Source organism: Nuphar pumila, chromosome 11 (genome assembly GCF_984573655.1).
Source record: "Nuphar pumila chromosome 11, dmNupPumi1.hap1.1, whole genome shotgun sequence".
Taxonomy (NCBI): Eukaryota; Viridiplantae; Streptophyta; class Magnoliopsida; order Nymphaeales; family Nymphaeaceae; genus Nuphar; species Nuphar pumila.
In genome coordinates this window covers 102,913,965-102,930,320 of record NC_143259.1, presented here as the reverse complement: position 1 = coordinate 102,930,320, position 16,356 = coordinate 102,913,965, and positions in this window count along the sequence as shown.

Here is a 16,356-nt window from a genome sequence, read left to right as displayed (position 1 = left end):
TCTTATCCATAAATAATTTACCTGCTTTCACATAGTTTGAGGTATTATCAATAACAACTTGAACCATATTCTCCTCCCAAACTTCAACAATATCATTCAACAATGCAAAAAGCAAATTTGCATCTTTTACTTCATTTGATGCATCAACTAATTTCAAAAACATTGTTCCCAAAAGGCAATTAACAAAAAAATTAATGAGTGTACACCCTTTTGTATCGATGTTTGGACCAATGCACTTTGTATTGGTCCAAGAACTCCTTCATTTTCTTCATTTCTTTATTCAAAAGTAGTTCTCGCAACTCGTGATATGATGGAGGCTTCATCCCTGATTCAAATTGGCCTATAGCTTCAATCATACTGTAAAATGAAGGCAACTTCGCTGTATTAAAAGGTATTCCACCGTCATAAAATCACCTATTAATGTACTCGTACACTGTTTCTCTTTTTTCCTTTTTGAAGCAATTTTCAAACATAGTTTGTTGTTTGCTTGCCTTCCTTTCTTTGTTGAATCAATTTGAAAGTATAGATCCATAGCCCTTTTGGTCTAAAGTCGAATGTACTACTCCCCTCCATCTATGAAACTGCATTCACGTCCTTCGCCATAATCGGAAGCTGAGAATAAACTTTCATTTCTTTCGTATATATTAACCGTCTCTCTCTTATTTTTTTCATCTCTATTCTTCTTTGATTCCTCCGTGTACTTAGAAAGTACTTGCTTGATTTCTGCAATTGTTTTATCATAAGCCTTCACTTTTCTTCCAATCCCAAGTAGTTGCCGTTTTATTTTATATATACATCCTTTATAAGTTCAACATTTAAGGTATGTCACAGAATTCAGATCTTGTTTATCCTTAATATAGGCCCACTCCCATGCTGGATCATCTGATTTTCTCTTAAAGTTCTGAATATGTTCCAAATTTGAAAATGTGGACCCACTAGCACTTGCAGATGAAGCCCCCTTCCATTGTTCTAAAAAATGATAAGAATCTAAAAAAAGGCAACATCTAAATTTGCTAAATAAAAAGGCGTAAGCAACAAATAACATATCAGCAAAATATGAATTCATAATAAAAAAACCCTTAAGTTTTTTTTTGTAATTGCAGCACACATTTAATGGCAACTTTAACAGGAGCAAACCCTAGGTTTTTTATTAACTATAAAAAAGTTTAGGTGTGTTTTTAACAATATTGAAAACTTAGATGTGTTCTTTATAATCAACCAAAATTTAGGTGTTTTTTTTAAAATGTCCCCCAAAAAACATAGTTAAACCTAATTTGAGTTGGGTTCTGGTCATTATTTTATGCCTATCCTGATGTTTGGGTTTGGGCTCAGTCAGATACCAGACATGGATCCGGCCCATTGACTGCCCAAGATGAGATCTGTGAACTTATACCCAAACAAATGTTTATCTGTGCACTTATACCCTAACAAATGTATATTTGTGCCCACACATGCAACATTGGAAATAGCCAGTAACAAAAATTGGAGTGTGGCTGAGATTTGTTCGGATCACAGTAAATCTTTTTAGAAGAATTTCTAACTTGTCCGCACGGGAATTTGTAGGGGATTTTCAAAAAATGATTGGTTTTCTTTCATAGAATCAGTAATTTAGAGAAAAAGTCAAAAATAAATTTACAAAAGCCAACAAGCAAAAATGTTTGGTTTATAAGAGGAAAAAAAAGAGAAAAACATAACTGCCACAACATAGATGAAAATATTATTCATGGCAGCATTGATCCCAATTTCATGGAGATACTCTTTACACTGGTGTATAAAGCAGAGCTACCGGAAGCTTCTTAGATAGGTGGGAAGCTCGCTTCCTGGAAACTCGCTTCAGAAGCGTGATACTCCTCGCTTCCGAAACTTGATGAGAACCTCGATTCCCCCATGCTTCTCCTATGCTTTCCACACGCCTCATCTATTCTTCTTATATGTTCTCTTACTCAACTTTTCTTGTTTTTTATGTGTTTTCTCTCACTTTTCTCACTCACTTCCATGTGCTTTCTCTAAATTGGTAGTCATCATTTTTAGATTTTGTTATACATTTAATTCTTACACTAAAAAAACATGAAATTTAATATTCGTCACTTTTATTTTAGTTTTTATTTGTGTTTCATTTTGATTTTCATTCAATTCATATATTTCTTTTATTTATTCTTCGCTTCCCGCTTCCTATATATTTTAAAATGCATTGCTTCTCGCTTCCGCTTTCTGTATCGTTTCCCGCTTCTGTTTCCTAGTCTGGCAACCATGGTATAAAGTGATCCTAATAAACCGATAATGTCTATTTAGTACAAATATGACACCCAACAGTTTGCTTCATCACTCTTTTTTTTATAGGCAAGCCATCACTGAGCATTTGATCTTTCTAGATTTATATTCTGATCAAATATATCACACTCACATCATTGGAATCACACCACAGAGCCAGCCCAAACTGTGAAGTGTGAACTCAAAAGGACAGTTTAAAAATGTTAAACAAAATGTGAAATGTTAAACAAAATGCTACCAAATAATGTCCCAAAATATGATGAAGAAAATTGTGGCACCAACAGCTTGAAACACTGAACACATTATTAGAATACTTTAATTCTTTTTCTTCACTTACCTTTGTTTATAAGGTTCATATGGAGAGTACAACTTTTAAGAGAGAGAGAGAGAGAGAGAGAGAGGTAGCGGTACCTGTAGAGGGAGGAGAAGGTTGACCTTCTTCGGCTCTGCCCTAGCGAGAGAAAGGAGAGAGAACGGAGCGAGAGAGAGTGGAGCGAAAAAAGGGGAAAAATGACCCTTTTCCCCCTTTTATACATGTTGATAACAATCAACGGAAAAAAAATACCGACCTAGGCTTATGCCTAGGCACCACCTTTGACAACTAAGCTTACCACTAACTAATGCTAAAATCCATAAGTACCCCTGAAAAAATGAAATGTACACATAAATACAAAGAGGGGGTACCACACTAAATGTAATACACATATGATACATAAGTCTCATATGTGATTTAACATAAGAAGGGAGAATATAGCTGTAAATTCATAAAACGATATTAAAGGCAAAATATCACAATATTTTAAAAATATCATAAATTTATATATGTCATGATATTATCGTGATAATATCATGATATTATAAGTTGCCTTTTACTTTTTATTATATCTTAACTATGTTTTTCTTCTTTCTTTTGTTTTTTTACTTATTTTTTGTATTATGTGCTGCTTTTCTCACTTATTGCTACTGTTTTTAAAAATTTTTTAAGCACCAAGTTTATATTTATCAACCAAACCTAGAGAAATTGCCTTGCTAAGATATGTCCGAGACCGATATTTGTGACTATGATAATATATATTTTTTATATTTATATAATGCATGTCTACCTATTTTATTGCTTGTTGATCATTGATTTATATTTTATACTACTGTGATATAAAAATTTCTAAAATATTGTTTATTCTGTTTGATGCCATTATTTGGGCTATTTCTTGATTCTTTCCTTCCTGTGTTCACTTATTCTCAACTTTTATGTGTTGCTTACTTTGTTAGCCTTCACATGACAGCTTTCAGATGATGAAGGTGAACCAAATGAGAGCAGCAGCAACAAAACCGTGGAAAATTCAAGTTTATGTGAACATAAAATCCTCACAAGTTTCTCCATTGATTCATGGTGCCAACAGATCATGAATCAACAAAACATCTCTGTGCTTCCTAATCTGTTAAATGGATTCTGGGTTGCATGCCATTATGGAAGTGATAACTCTGATGCTCTATTATACAAGATTCAGACAAGAGCAGCTTTCTGCAAGGTTTTGTTAATTGTGCTTCATGAAGCAGACAGTATATTCCGAAGATTAATGGGAATGTCAAGCTCTGGTTGCAAGGACACTGTACTGAGCTTGCAAAATACTTCAAAATGGGCCTCAGTGAAACCACTGGTTAAGTCTTACATCAAAAGTACATTGTATCTTCTGACTCAGGCTACAGATACACAGATAATTGTCTTCGTCCTTTCTCGGCTCAGAGATTCAGTTATATTTTTAGTTGCATTTCCGTTTTTGCTACAAAGGCTTAGCAAGGTAACTGTTGTTGAACAAGCTAGAATCTATTGAGAAGCAAAAGATATGCATATGTATGCGTAAACATGCACGGATGTGCCCCATGCTATCCATGTGCATGCTTGTATTTGTGTGCTGACGTGGTCATGTCTGTGTTTTTCCAAAAAACATGTTTGTTTTTTAGTTTTATGCTTTGTTCATTACATTAGGCCATTTCTACGGCAAAATCGTGAGACTTCTTTTAAATGCAATAAAGTTTCCAGGATCTATATTGCATGATCCTGCTGGTACAACAAAAAGGATATATTTGGTATTTCTTTGGGAGAAAAATTTTCTTTATGAGGAAAGATGTAGGGAACAAGGGGTTTCAGTGCTAAATTTTTTAATGAGCAAATGTGGTTATTTCACAAAATTCATTTATTACAGATGGAAAACCCTTTTTATGTGTTTACATCTATTATTTCATAATAATTCATATTTTGAGAAAGGTTTTTTCCTTGTTTGTCTCAAAGTGCTTGTCCATCACATGGGAAGAGGTGTACTTAATCTGCCCAGAGGTCACATAGATTGGAACTCCTATAGTTAACTTATTATCATTATACATGAGATTGATTTGAACCATTGCTGTTACACTCGGCTATTGCAAGGGCATTCTTGTGATGAATGTCTAATAACTTATCACTTAATGGATTTTTATTATCTCATATGTGAGGTGATTGCAGATTGCCATCCACCTATGGGCAACTAGAGGAGGGAGAGTCTCTTTGGCAACATTCTTACTCATCCGAAGCATGGTTCTGCAGTTAAATTCAGATTGCTATGATTCCTTCCTAACGAACATGTACAGAACATTTTTGGCACACTCCAAATTTGTTGAACCGGAAAACATAAAACATATCCAGTTTCTTGCTGATTCTGTTGTGGAGTTGTACTCACTAGATATTGCTAAGTCTTACCAGAAGGCATCCATCCTTATACAACACCTTTCCAAGGTTTTGCAGCATGCCCTCAAAACCAAGACAAAGGTCAGTTTTTCAGCTCATGCATATCACAATTTTAAAAGCCAAATTAGTTTGCTAGTTATCGTGTCTAATTGTTCCTGCTTGTCCATCTATGCATAATGTATAATATTGCAGTATTGAATAAATTAAAAGTCTAAGATTTTAGGTTATTGAATATTGTAATATTATGCATTATTGGATGTTTTGGTACCCTTTTTGGTTATAGTATATCAAAAAGCTTAGCCTTTCAAGAGGAAATATTTATGTAGAACCTATATAGATGAAATATGATGTTACAATATAAAGAAAATTCCTCAGATCTAGTAAACCATCTCCCCCCACTCCTTCACTTTCTCTCTCTGTGAAACTTGCTAGGCCCTTGTTTGGTGCCTTCTTTGATAATGAGAAACTCCTAATAATACTTAATATCCAAAAAAAGAAAAAAAAAATTCTGAAAGAACAAAAGCACAATTTATAATACTTGTACAGTGTAGTCGATTGAACCTCAACCTTGCGAAATTATGAACATTATGTATGTAACAAACAAACCTTCTCATTTCCTTAAGAGTCATTGACACTTCCAATTCTGTAGATTGGACTGCAGAATTCGCAATTTGATCAAGCCACATGATCAAGATATAGTTGGATAGATGTCAGACACATCTAGGGATGTAACTGGGTTGGATGTGGTTTCAATGTAGGCATAATTGGATATAACCGATGTCACATGGACTCGGTTAGGAGGTCGATGTTACGACAATGAAGCCATACATGATACTTCAAGTACAAGGTTTTGATGATGAGCAAGTGGAATCAACTGCATTTCAGCTAAGGCTATGAAGAAATTGAAGAATTCAGTGAAGAATCCTTGAAGACTAGTGTGCAAATGTTTAATTCATTAAAAGTCTTAGATTCTTGTAAGAGCCTTACTTAGAGTGCATATTTAGGTTGCATTTCACCTTAAAAGTCTTTAGAAAAACTTTTCTAAAAGAAACTCTTTTGAAAATCTTTTTAGAAAACTCTTTTCTTAAATTTTCATATTTATTAGTTGACCAATAGACTTATCAGTCGACTAATCCTTTCGCGCCATATTTTCTAAAAAGTCATTCTTGTCAAATTAGTCGACCGAAGGTTTTATCAGTCGACTGGACAGAATGTATGTTTTCTGGAAAATTAGCAGCAGTCGGCTAATGATTTTTCAGTCGACTGAACAGAACATGTGTTTTCTGTAAATTTTAGCAGCAGTCGACTAATGTTTTTTATCAGTCGACCGAACAGAATGTTTGTTTTTCAAAAGTTTTTAGCAGCAGTCGACTAAAAGGTTTTTTAGTCTACTGATGATATTATCAGTCGACTAACTTTTCTCCAGTCGACTAAGTTTTAAAAGTTCAGATTTTCAAACGGCTCGATTAACAGATCAGTCGACCGACGATAACTGTCAATATACTAATAACTAACTATTAGTCGACTAACTGATGTTTTAGTCGACTAATTTTGTCGTTTTCCTGAAACTTCAAAAAGGCGTGTCTTTTCATTTTTCAAACATTTTGATCGTTCAAAATAGACAGTTTTGACACCCTTTCATACTCTCAACGTATGGAATCTTTTAACTATAAATATGAGTGCATTTTACACTAAAAAACATGAAAATTCAATAGAATTATATTGAATTACTTCTTGCTTTTCACTCCTATCCATTCAAGTATTTGTTTTCTCACTCACGTGATACTTTCACTTCAGTTTTTCACTCAAATCACTTTGAGAGATAGTGAATTCGTGAGTAGAGTATTTCAACAACCTCAAAAGCCAATTGCATTTCATTTGCATTCAAAAGAAAGGCTCATAGGTTGTATTGTAAGTTGTTATTTCTTTTGTGTAAAAAGAAGGACTCCTTGGTGTAAAGGAGTTGTTTGCTTTCAGTGGGATTGTTACTGAAAGTGGGACCGGTTATGGTCTGTGTGATCTGTAGTTTACAAGGTTGATAGTGGAAAATCTCAAGCGGGTTTTGCTTGGGGACTGGATGTAGGTCGGGTTTGACCGAACCAGGATAAAATCTTGTGTTCTTTGTGTGTTTGCTTTGAGATTTGCAAAATCATTCAATATTCCGCATAAATTTTTAAAAGCACTATTCACCCCCCCCCCTCTAGTGCTCGTTGCCTTGATCCTAGTGCACTTTCATTTGGTATCAGAGCACAGATTTGCTATTACTTTGATTTGACCATCATCTAGCATGGCAACTATAACATCTCAGCACAAAGAAGGAAGTTCCTCTATTCGTAGTCCTCTCTTCGATGGAACAAACTATGGATACTGGAAAGTAAGAATGACAATATTCCTGCAATCCATGGATCTCGATATCTGGAGAGTTGTTTCAGAAAAGTACCAAACTCCATCAACTGATTTCAGCCGATGGACCGATGATGAAAAGAAGACTGCTTCACTTAATGCCAAGGCAATGAATGCCTTATATTGTGGCATTGACAAGGTAGAGTTCAATCGCATCTCTCAATGCTCTACAGCTAATGAAATCTGGCATACTCTTCTCGTAACACACGAAGGTACGTCAAAGGTAAAGGAATCTAAAATTGCTTCTTTAGTTCATAAATTTGAATTGTTCAAAATGAAGCAAAATGAATCTATATCGGACATGGTAACTAGAATGACCAATATAACTAACACTTTGAAATCCATTGGAAAAGAATATTCACAAGTGAATTTAGTCAGAAAGATTCTAAGGTGTTTAACTCCTGAATGGGAGAGAAAAACCACTGCTATTGAAGAAGCAAATGATCTCAATACTCTCACTCTTGAAGACTTAGTTGGTAACCTAATGGCATATGAGGTCCAACTTCAAGACAGACAAGAAGAAGAGCCTAAAAAGAAATCTCTTGCTTTTAAGGCTACTTCTGACTCAGAAAATTCTGAAGAAGATGAAGATATTGCCCTCATCACAAGGCAATTCAGAAGATTCATCAAAAAGGGAAGATTTCAAAGAAAGGCAAAGAAAGCAGATTCTTCCATTCCCAATGAAGTAAAGTGCTTTAACTGCAAAAAGGCAGGACATATCAAGAAAGATTGTCCTCTTCTCAAATTCAAGCCCAAGGACCAATTCAAGAAGAAAAAGGCATTTCAAGTCTGTTGGGATGATAGTGACTCCTCTTCCGATGAAGAATCAAATGAAGAAGTCGCCAACATGTGTTTTGTAGCACAAAAAGATTCGGTAAGTCAATTTGACTATGATGAGTTATTTGAAGCATTTAATGATTTATATGCTAAATTTAAGAGTCTTAGTTCTAAAAATAAAGAGTTAAAAACTGAAAATTTAACTCTTGACTCTCAAAATAAAGTGTTACTTCAAGAAATAGAAGATCTCAAGAAGGAAAATTCTTGCCAAGCAATTGAGATAAAAGAAATTGGAGTTAGAACCAATCTCTTACAAAAGGAAATATCTAGTCTTAAAGAAAAGTCAAATGATCTTCTTTCTATAGTGACCAAATTCACAAATGGTCAAGAGAATCTAGAAAAACTTCTTGGTTCTCAAAGATGCTCGGTTAATAAAACCGGATTGGGATATAGCTTCTTTGATACTCAAAATAGACCAAACTATGTGGTGAAAAATCAAAGACATTATTCTCAACCTTTTGTTCATAAAACTAAACTTTCTAGTTCTAATAGAAATGCATCTAGAAATGATTATTCTAGAAATGTTTATTCTAAATCCTTTTATAGAAAGAATATTTATTATCAAAGGAAACCAAAATCCAAATGGATTTGGGTTCCTAAGACTAACTCTCATGGACCCAAAAATATAAAGGGGTCAAATGCTCTATTTTCTGATTTTGTTGTAGGTACACAACATAAGGAGCAAATGGATATTGGACAGCGGCTGTTCCAAACATATGACTGGAAGGCCGGAGTTATTTTCCACCCTCCAAAATAAGGATGGAGGAACCGTCACCTTTGGTGACAATAACAAGGGAAAAGTGATAGGTATTGGTAATATTGGTAATCCAAAATTTCCCTTGATAGAAAATGTTCTTTTAGTGGATGGTTTAAAGCATAATTTAATATCTATTAGTCAATTATGTGATAAAGGTTTTCATGTTTCTTTTGAAAATGATTTATGCTTAATTTCTGATTTTCAATCTAAAAAGATCATTTTTAAAGGTAAAAGAAGAAACAATGTGTATGAACTATATCTAGATGAATTACCCTCTTTTAATGAAAAATGTCTTATTGTTTCAAATGAAATTCAATGGTTATGGCATAAGAGACTTGGACATGTTAACTTTAAAATTATTTCAAAATTATCCAAGAATGATCTTGTAAGAGGCCTACCTAGAATACCATATAAAAAGGATCACTTATGTGATGCTTGTCAAAGGGGTAAACAAATCAAGAGTTCTTTTAAAGCAAAAGATATAGTTTCAACAAAACGTCCTCTTGAACTTTTACATTTAGATCTATTTGGACCATCTAGAATTCAAAGTTTGAATGGTAGCAAGTATGCTTTTGTTATAGTAGATGATTATTCTCGGTTTACATGGGTGATTTTTCTAAAAAGCAAAAATGATGCTTTTTTAGAATTTTCTAAACTTTGTAGAAGAATTACAAATGAAAAATCTACATCTATTATTAAAATTCGTAGTGATCATGGTGGTGAATTTGAAAATGTATCTTTTCTAAAGTTTTGTGATTTACATGGTATCTCTCACAACTTTGCTTTTCCTAGAGCGGCTCCACAAAATGGAGTTGTTGAAAGAAAGAATAGAACTTTGCAAGAATGTGCTAGAACCATGCTTCAAGATAAAAATTTACCAAAATATTTTTGGGCTGAAGCAATTAATACAGCATGTTATGTCTTAAATCGTGTTCTTATTCGACCAATTTTACATAAAACATGTTTTGAATTGTATTATGATCGTATACCAAAGATCTCATATTTCAAAATTTTTTGTAGTAAATGTTTCTTGTTAAATACCAAAGATAATCTTGATTCAAAATCAGATGAATCAATATTTCTTGGATATTCTTCTAGAAGTAAAGCATATCGTATTTTCAATAAAAGAACATCTTGTATTGAAGAATCTCTACATGTTGCATTTGATGAGAATTGTGAGCAGGTTATTCTTCTAAGCGAAGAAGAAGAAGCAATACTTCAAGAAGAACCCTTGATAGAGAGTACTTCTCAAGAAAATATTCTTCTTCAACCGGTTTGGAAAGAAGTTCCTAATCATCCACATGAACAAGTTATTGGTGAAATAAAGAGTGGTGTCCAAACTAGAAGGCAGTTAGAAAAATATATTGCAAATGTTGCTTTCATATCTAAATTAGAACCAAAGAATATCAATGAGGCATGTGATGATGAATTTTGGCTTTTGGCAATGTCTGAAGAACTTAACCAATTTACTAGGAATGATGTTTGGGATCTAGTTGATAGACCAAAGGATCATCCAGTAATTGGAACAAGATGGGTCTTCCGAAATAAGCTGGATGAAAATGGTGAAGTCATTCGTAACAAAGCAAGGCTAGTGGCACAAGGCTATAATCAAGAAGAAGGCATAGATTTTGATGAAACCTATGCACCAGTGGCTCGATTAGAGTCAATTCGTATGATGCTTGCTTTTGCTAGTTACATGAACTTCAAGTTATATCAAATTGATGTTAAGAGTGCATTTTTAAATGGACACATCAATGAAGAAGTTTATATAGAGCAACCCCCAGGCTTTAAAAATGAGAAATATCCAGAAAAGGTCTACAAATTGAAAAGAGCTCTGTATGGACTCAAACAAGCACCAAGAGCGTGGTATGAAAGACTATAAAATTTTCTAGAACAATCTGGTTTTTCCATTGGTCGGGTAGACTCCACTTTATTTATTAAACATTTTAATTCAGATATTCTTATTGTGCAAATTTATGTTGATGACATAATATTTGGTTCTACTAATGATTCTCTTTGTAAAGAATTTGCTAAGGCTATGCAGAAAGAGTTTGAAATGAGCTTGATGGGCGAATTAAACAACTTCCTTGGATTTCAAATAAAGCAAACTGAAGAAGGAATCTTCATCAATCAGGGTAAGTATACAAAAGAACTTCTCAAGAGATTTGGGATGGACTCATCGAAATCAAGAAGGAATCCTATGAGTACAACTACTTCTCTTGATAAAGATGAAAATGGTAAAAGTGTAGATACTAAGCTCTACAGAGGTATGATCGGATCTCTATTATACTTAACTGCTAGTCGACCTGATATTATGTTTAGTGTTTGTATGTGTGCAAGATTTCAAGCTAATCCAAAGGAATCTCATTTAACTGCAGTAAAACAAATTCTTCGTTATTTGAAAGATACTTCAGATTTCAGTTTGTTTTACCCAAAATCATCTTCCTTTGATTTAGTTTCATATAGTGATGCAGATTTTGCAGGAAGTAAATCTGATCGCAAGAGTACTAGTGGAACTTTTCATTTCTTGGGAAATTCCTTAGTCTCTTGGTTTAGTAAAAAGCAAAATTCAGTATCACTCTCAACAACTGAAGCTGAATATATAGCGGCTAGTTTAGCATGTTCACAAGTACTTTGGATGAAACAGACCTTAAAAGATTTTGGTTTAAACTACTCCACAACTATTTATTGTGATAACACTAGTGCTATAAATCTTTCGAAAAATCCTATTCAGCACTCAAGAACTAAGCATATTGAAGTTAGACATCATTTTTTAAGAGATCATGTGTTAAAAGGAGATATTTCATTAAATTTTATTTCCACTAAAGAACAACATGCCAATATTTTCACTAAACCTCTTAAAAATGAAGATTTTATGAGAATTAGGAGAGAACTAGGTATTTGCTCATTTTTGGATTTATAAAAATGCTGATTTTTGAACAAAATCTCAAAATCGCACTATATTAGTCGACCGATAAAATTCTAGTCGACTGATGTTTTATATTTTGGAATGTATCGCATCATATTAGTCGACCGATATAGTTCTAGTCGACTGATGATATTTTTAGAATAAGTCGCACTTTTTTAGTCGACCGATAAAGTTTTAGTCGACTAAAATTTTTTTTAAAAAAATTTAAGTGAAGGGACCCGACACCCCTTGGATTTGTTTTAAAACCCGTTTTTTTTTAAAAACAAAAGAGGCATCGTTTCACTTCGTACCTTTTCGTTTTTTTTAAAAAAATGAAACCCTTAAACCAAAAACCCCTCTTTCTCTTTTGTCTCTCTCTCTCTCTTCCGAAAAACCCTCGGAGTGCCGTTCGACTCCATCATCGCCAGGATTTTCTTACCGTAACAGGGAGACACCGAAATCTTGTGGCCGTAATCTTCAAACGCCGGAATCCTCTTGTAGTGACTGGCGCATCTTCAAAAACACGCCGGAACTCTCTTGTCGTGACAGTGCATTGCCGGAATCCCCTTTTGGCCGACCTCTCCTCACCGTCAGCCACTGCATCGTCCTTTGTTTTTGAACGCCGGAAAGCTTTTTCCCCTTGCCAGACGTTATTTGGAAGCCGACATTTTGGTAACCATGCCTCGCACGAAGTCTGCATCTGCAAAAGGTTTAGGTTCTCCTCCTCCTACACCTACTTCAAGACATGGTTTTTCACTAAGATTACTTCGCAACCCTCTTCTCTATGACACTTTTGGATCAATTTCTGCACTACCTATTTTACCAGGCCGAAATGTTCTATTTCACTTGTTTTCTCGTTACAAAATAAGAGAATTATTTCCTGGTATTTCACATCTTTTTTATGCTTGTGCAGATACCCTTCACTATCCTTTTCTCATTCACTTGTTTTACACAAATTTATAAATGAATCATGAAACTGGAGTTTTGTCTTCTCTTGTTTGTGATGTTGAAATCGAGTTTGATTCGAAATTGCTTGGAGAAATTCTTGAAATTCCACCTTCAGACACTCTTTTCAACACTATTGAATTGAATGATGAAAGAGTTTTTGAACAAATTCTTCTTCCAGAAGCACCTCACTGCCCTCCTTTCAAAAATACTAATCTTCAAACTCGTGCACGCAATGCTGGACGAATCCTTGCCCACAATGTTCTACCCAAAACTGGTTCTTTTGATTATTATTCCACAGATCTATCTACGGCTCTTTATGTTTTATTTGGAAATATTTTTGTCAACTGGGCCAATGTGTATTTTACAAACTTGTGGAAACAAAAACCATTTCTTCCTTATGGTTGTCTTTTAACCCGTATTTTTAGACATTTTAAAGTTCCTTTAACAAATGAAAAGTACATTAAGCAAAAAGAGTTCTTTGATCAAACAATTTTTAACGGAATGAAAATTAAATATCTGCCTCCCTTAAATGTTGATCAAACCGAACCATCTGATCCTAATGAACCATCTATTTCTGAACCTTCACCTTCTGCGACACCTTCATCTCATGCAAAAAGAAAGAAATTTTTGACAAATCAAGACCATAATGAAGTTATGCAGAGACTGGAAGCGTTGGAGCTGCATCAACACACCTTTCGTGAAGATGTGACTCAACAACTTGCTTCAATTCAGAAGGATGTAACTGCCATTAAGGATTTGCTAAACTCTCTTTTCTGATCTTTGATCTTTGAAAAACATACTTTATGGGTTGTAATATTTTAAACTTATCTCTATTTCTGCTTATGCTATTTTTGCCCTTACTCTTTTTTATTCTAACAAAGGGGGAGAAAAAGATAAAGATAGCATTACTTTGAAAATGCAGGGAGATCTTGAGAAAAAGATGATAGCAATTACATTACAGGAGATCTTGCATGAGAAATGCAAAATTAAGAGAAAAAGAAAGCTTTGAATGAATGTATTTCTAAATACATGAATACATGATGAATGGAAATGCAAACCAATCAATATGTGATATATGTGCTTTAAATGTGCTAACTTTTAATGTTTTGCAGCATATTGATAGGGGGAGTAAAATCTCCATCTATGCATCTAAATGCTTCATCTTTAATTAAGTTTGTCATCATAAAAAAGGGGGAGATTGTTACGACAATGAAGTCATACATGATACTTCAAGTACAAGGTTTTGATGATGAGCAAGTGGAATCAACTGCATTTCAGCTAAGGCTATAAAGAAATTGAAGAATTCAGTGAAGAATCCTTGAAGACTAGTGTGCAAATGTTTAATTCATTAAAAGTCTTAGATTCTTGTAAGAGCCTTACTTAGAGTGCATATTTAGGTTGCATTTCACCTTAAAAGTCTTTAGAAAAACTTTTCTAAAAGAAATTCTTTTGAAAATCTTTTTAGAAAACTCTTTTCTTAAATTTTCATGTTTATTAGTCGACCAATAGACTTATCAGTTGACTAATCCTTTCGCGCCATATTTTCTAAAAAGTCATTCTTGTCAAATTAGTCGACCGAAGGTTTTATCAGTCGACTGGACAGAATGTATGTTTTCTGGAAAATTAGCAGCAGTCGACTAATGATTTTTCAGTCGACTGAACAGAACATGTGTTTTCTGTAAATTTTAGCAGCAGTCGACTAATGCTTTTTATCAGTCGACCGAACAGAATGTTTGTTTTTCAGAAGTTTTTAGCAGCAGTCGACTAAAAGGTTTTTCAGTCTACTGATGATATTATCAGTCGACTAACTTTTCTCCAGTCGACTAAGTTTCAAAAGTTCAGATTTTCAAACGGCTCGATTAACAGATCAGTCGACCGACGATAACTGTCAGTCTACTAATAACTAACTATTAGTCGACTAACTGATGTTTCAGTCGACTAATTTTGCCATTTTCCTTAAACTTCAAAAAGGTGTGTCTTTTCATTTTTCAAACATTTTGATCGTTCAAAATAGACAGTTTTGACACCCTTTCATACTCTCAACGTATGGAATCTTTTAACTATAAATAGGAGTGCATTCTACACTAAAAAACATGAAAATTCAATAGAATTATATTGAATTACTTCTTGCTTTTCACTCTTATCCATTCAAGTATTTGTTTTCTCACTCACGTGATACTTTCACTTCAGTTTTTCACTCAAATCACTTTGAGAGATAGTGAATTCGTGAGTAGAGTATTTCAACAACCTCAAAAGCCAATTGCATTTCATTTGCATTCAAAAGGAAGGCTCATAGGTTGTATTGTAAGTTGTTATTTCTTTTGTGTAAAAAGAAGGACTCCTTGGTGTAAAGGAGTTGTTTGCTTTCAGTGGGATTGTTACTGAAAGTGGGACCGGTTATGGTCTGTGTGATCTGTAGTTTACAAGGTTGATAGTGGAAAATCTCAAGCGGGTTTTGCTTGGGGACTGGATGTAGGTCGGGTTTGACCGAACCAGGATAAAATCTTGTGTTCTTTGTGTGTTTGCTTTGAGATTTGCAAAATCATTCAATATTCCGCAGAAATTTTTAAAAGCACTATTCACCCCCCCTCTAGTGCTCGTTGCCTCGATCCTAGTGCACTTTCAGTCGATGCACCCGTGTCGACACGCCCCGACACGGGTGCGGCTTCAGACACGAGGCAGACTCGGTCAACAAGTGTTGGACTCGGTCAATGCATCGGGGTCGAGTCCATCCACTTTATAGACTCAGTCAACTTTGACCGAGCCTATTGTTGTCCATATTTAAAATTTATTTTGGACTCGGGTCGGGTCCGATCCGGACCCGATCCGGATCCAAAATGTTTATCGGGGTCGAGGCCGAACCCTAAAGAGGCTACGCAAGGGGAGGGGCTTACGACAGACCCCTCCCCGCTGATCTTTCCCTCTCCCCCAGCCGTCCCTCGCTCTTCGTCCGCTTCAGTCTCGCCGGCGACCCAGACCCCGACGATCGTAGCCGCAGCCAGCCATCGGCGACCCCAGCCACCGGTTCTCTCAGGTATGCACTCCTCGCTCTTCCGTTCTTCTTCCCCTTCGTCCGGTAGGGGGCGGATCCCCCTGCCTCGTTCGTGTTTTCCGGCAAGGGATGGAGGCCCCTGCTTGAGTTTATTTTTCAGTAGGGGGCTCCCGTGCCTCAGATTTTTTTTCGACAGGGGGCTGCCCCTTGCGTCAGATCTGTTTTCCGGTAGGGGGCTCCGCCCCTGCCTTAGATCTATTTTCCGGCAGGGGGCTGCCCCCTGCGTCGGATCTGTTTTCTGTTAGGGGACTTCGCCCCCTACCTCAGTTTATTTTTTGGCAGGGGGCGGAGCCCCCTACCTTGTTCGTGTTTTCCAACAGGGGATGGAGGCCTCTGTCTCAGTTTATTTTCCGGCAGGGGCTCCCATGCCTCAAATCTGTTTTTCGGCAGGGGGCTGCCCCCTGCCTCAGATCTGTTTTCCGGCAGGGGGCTCCCCCCCTACCTCAGTCGCAGGTTTT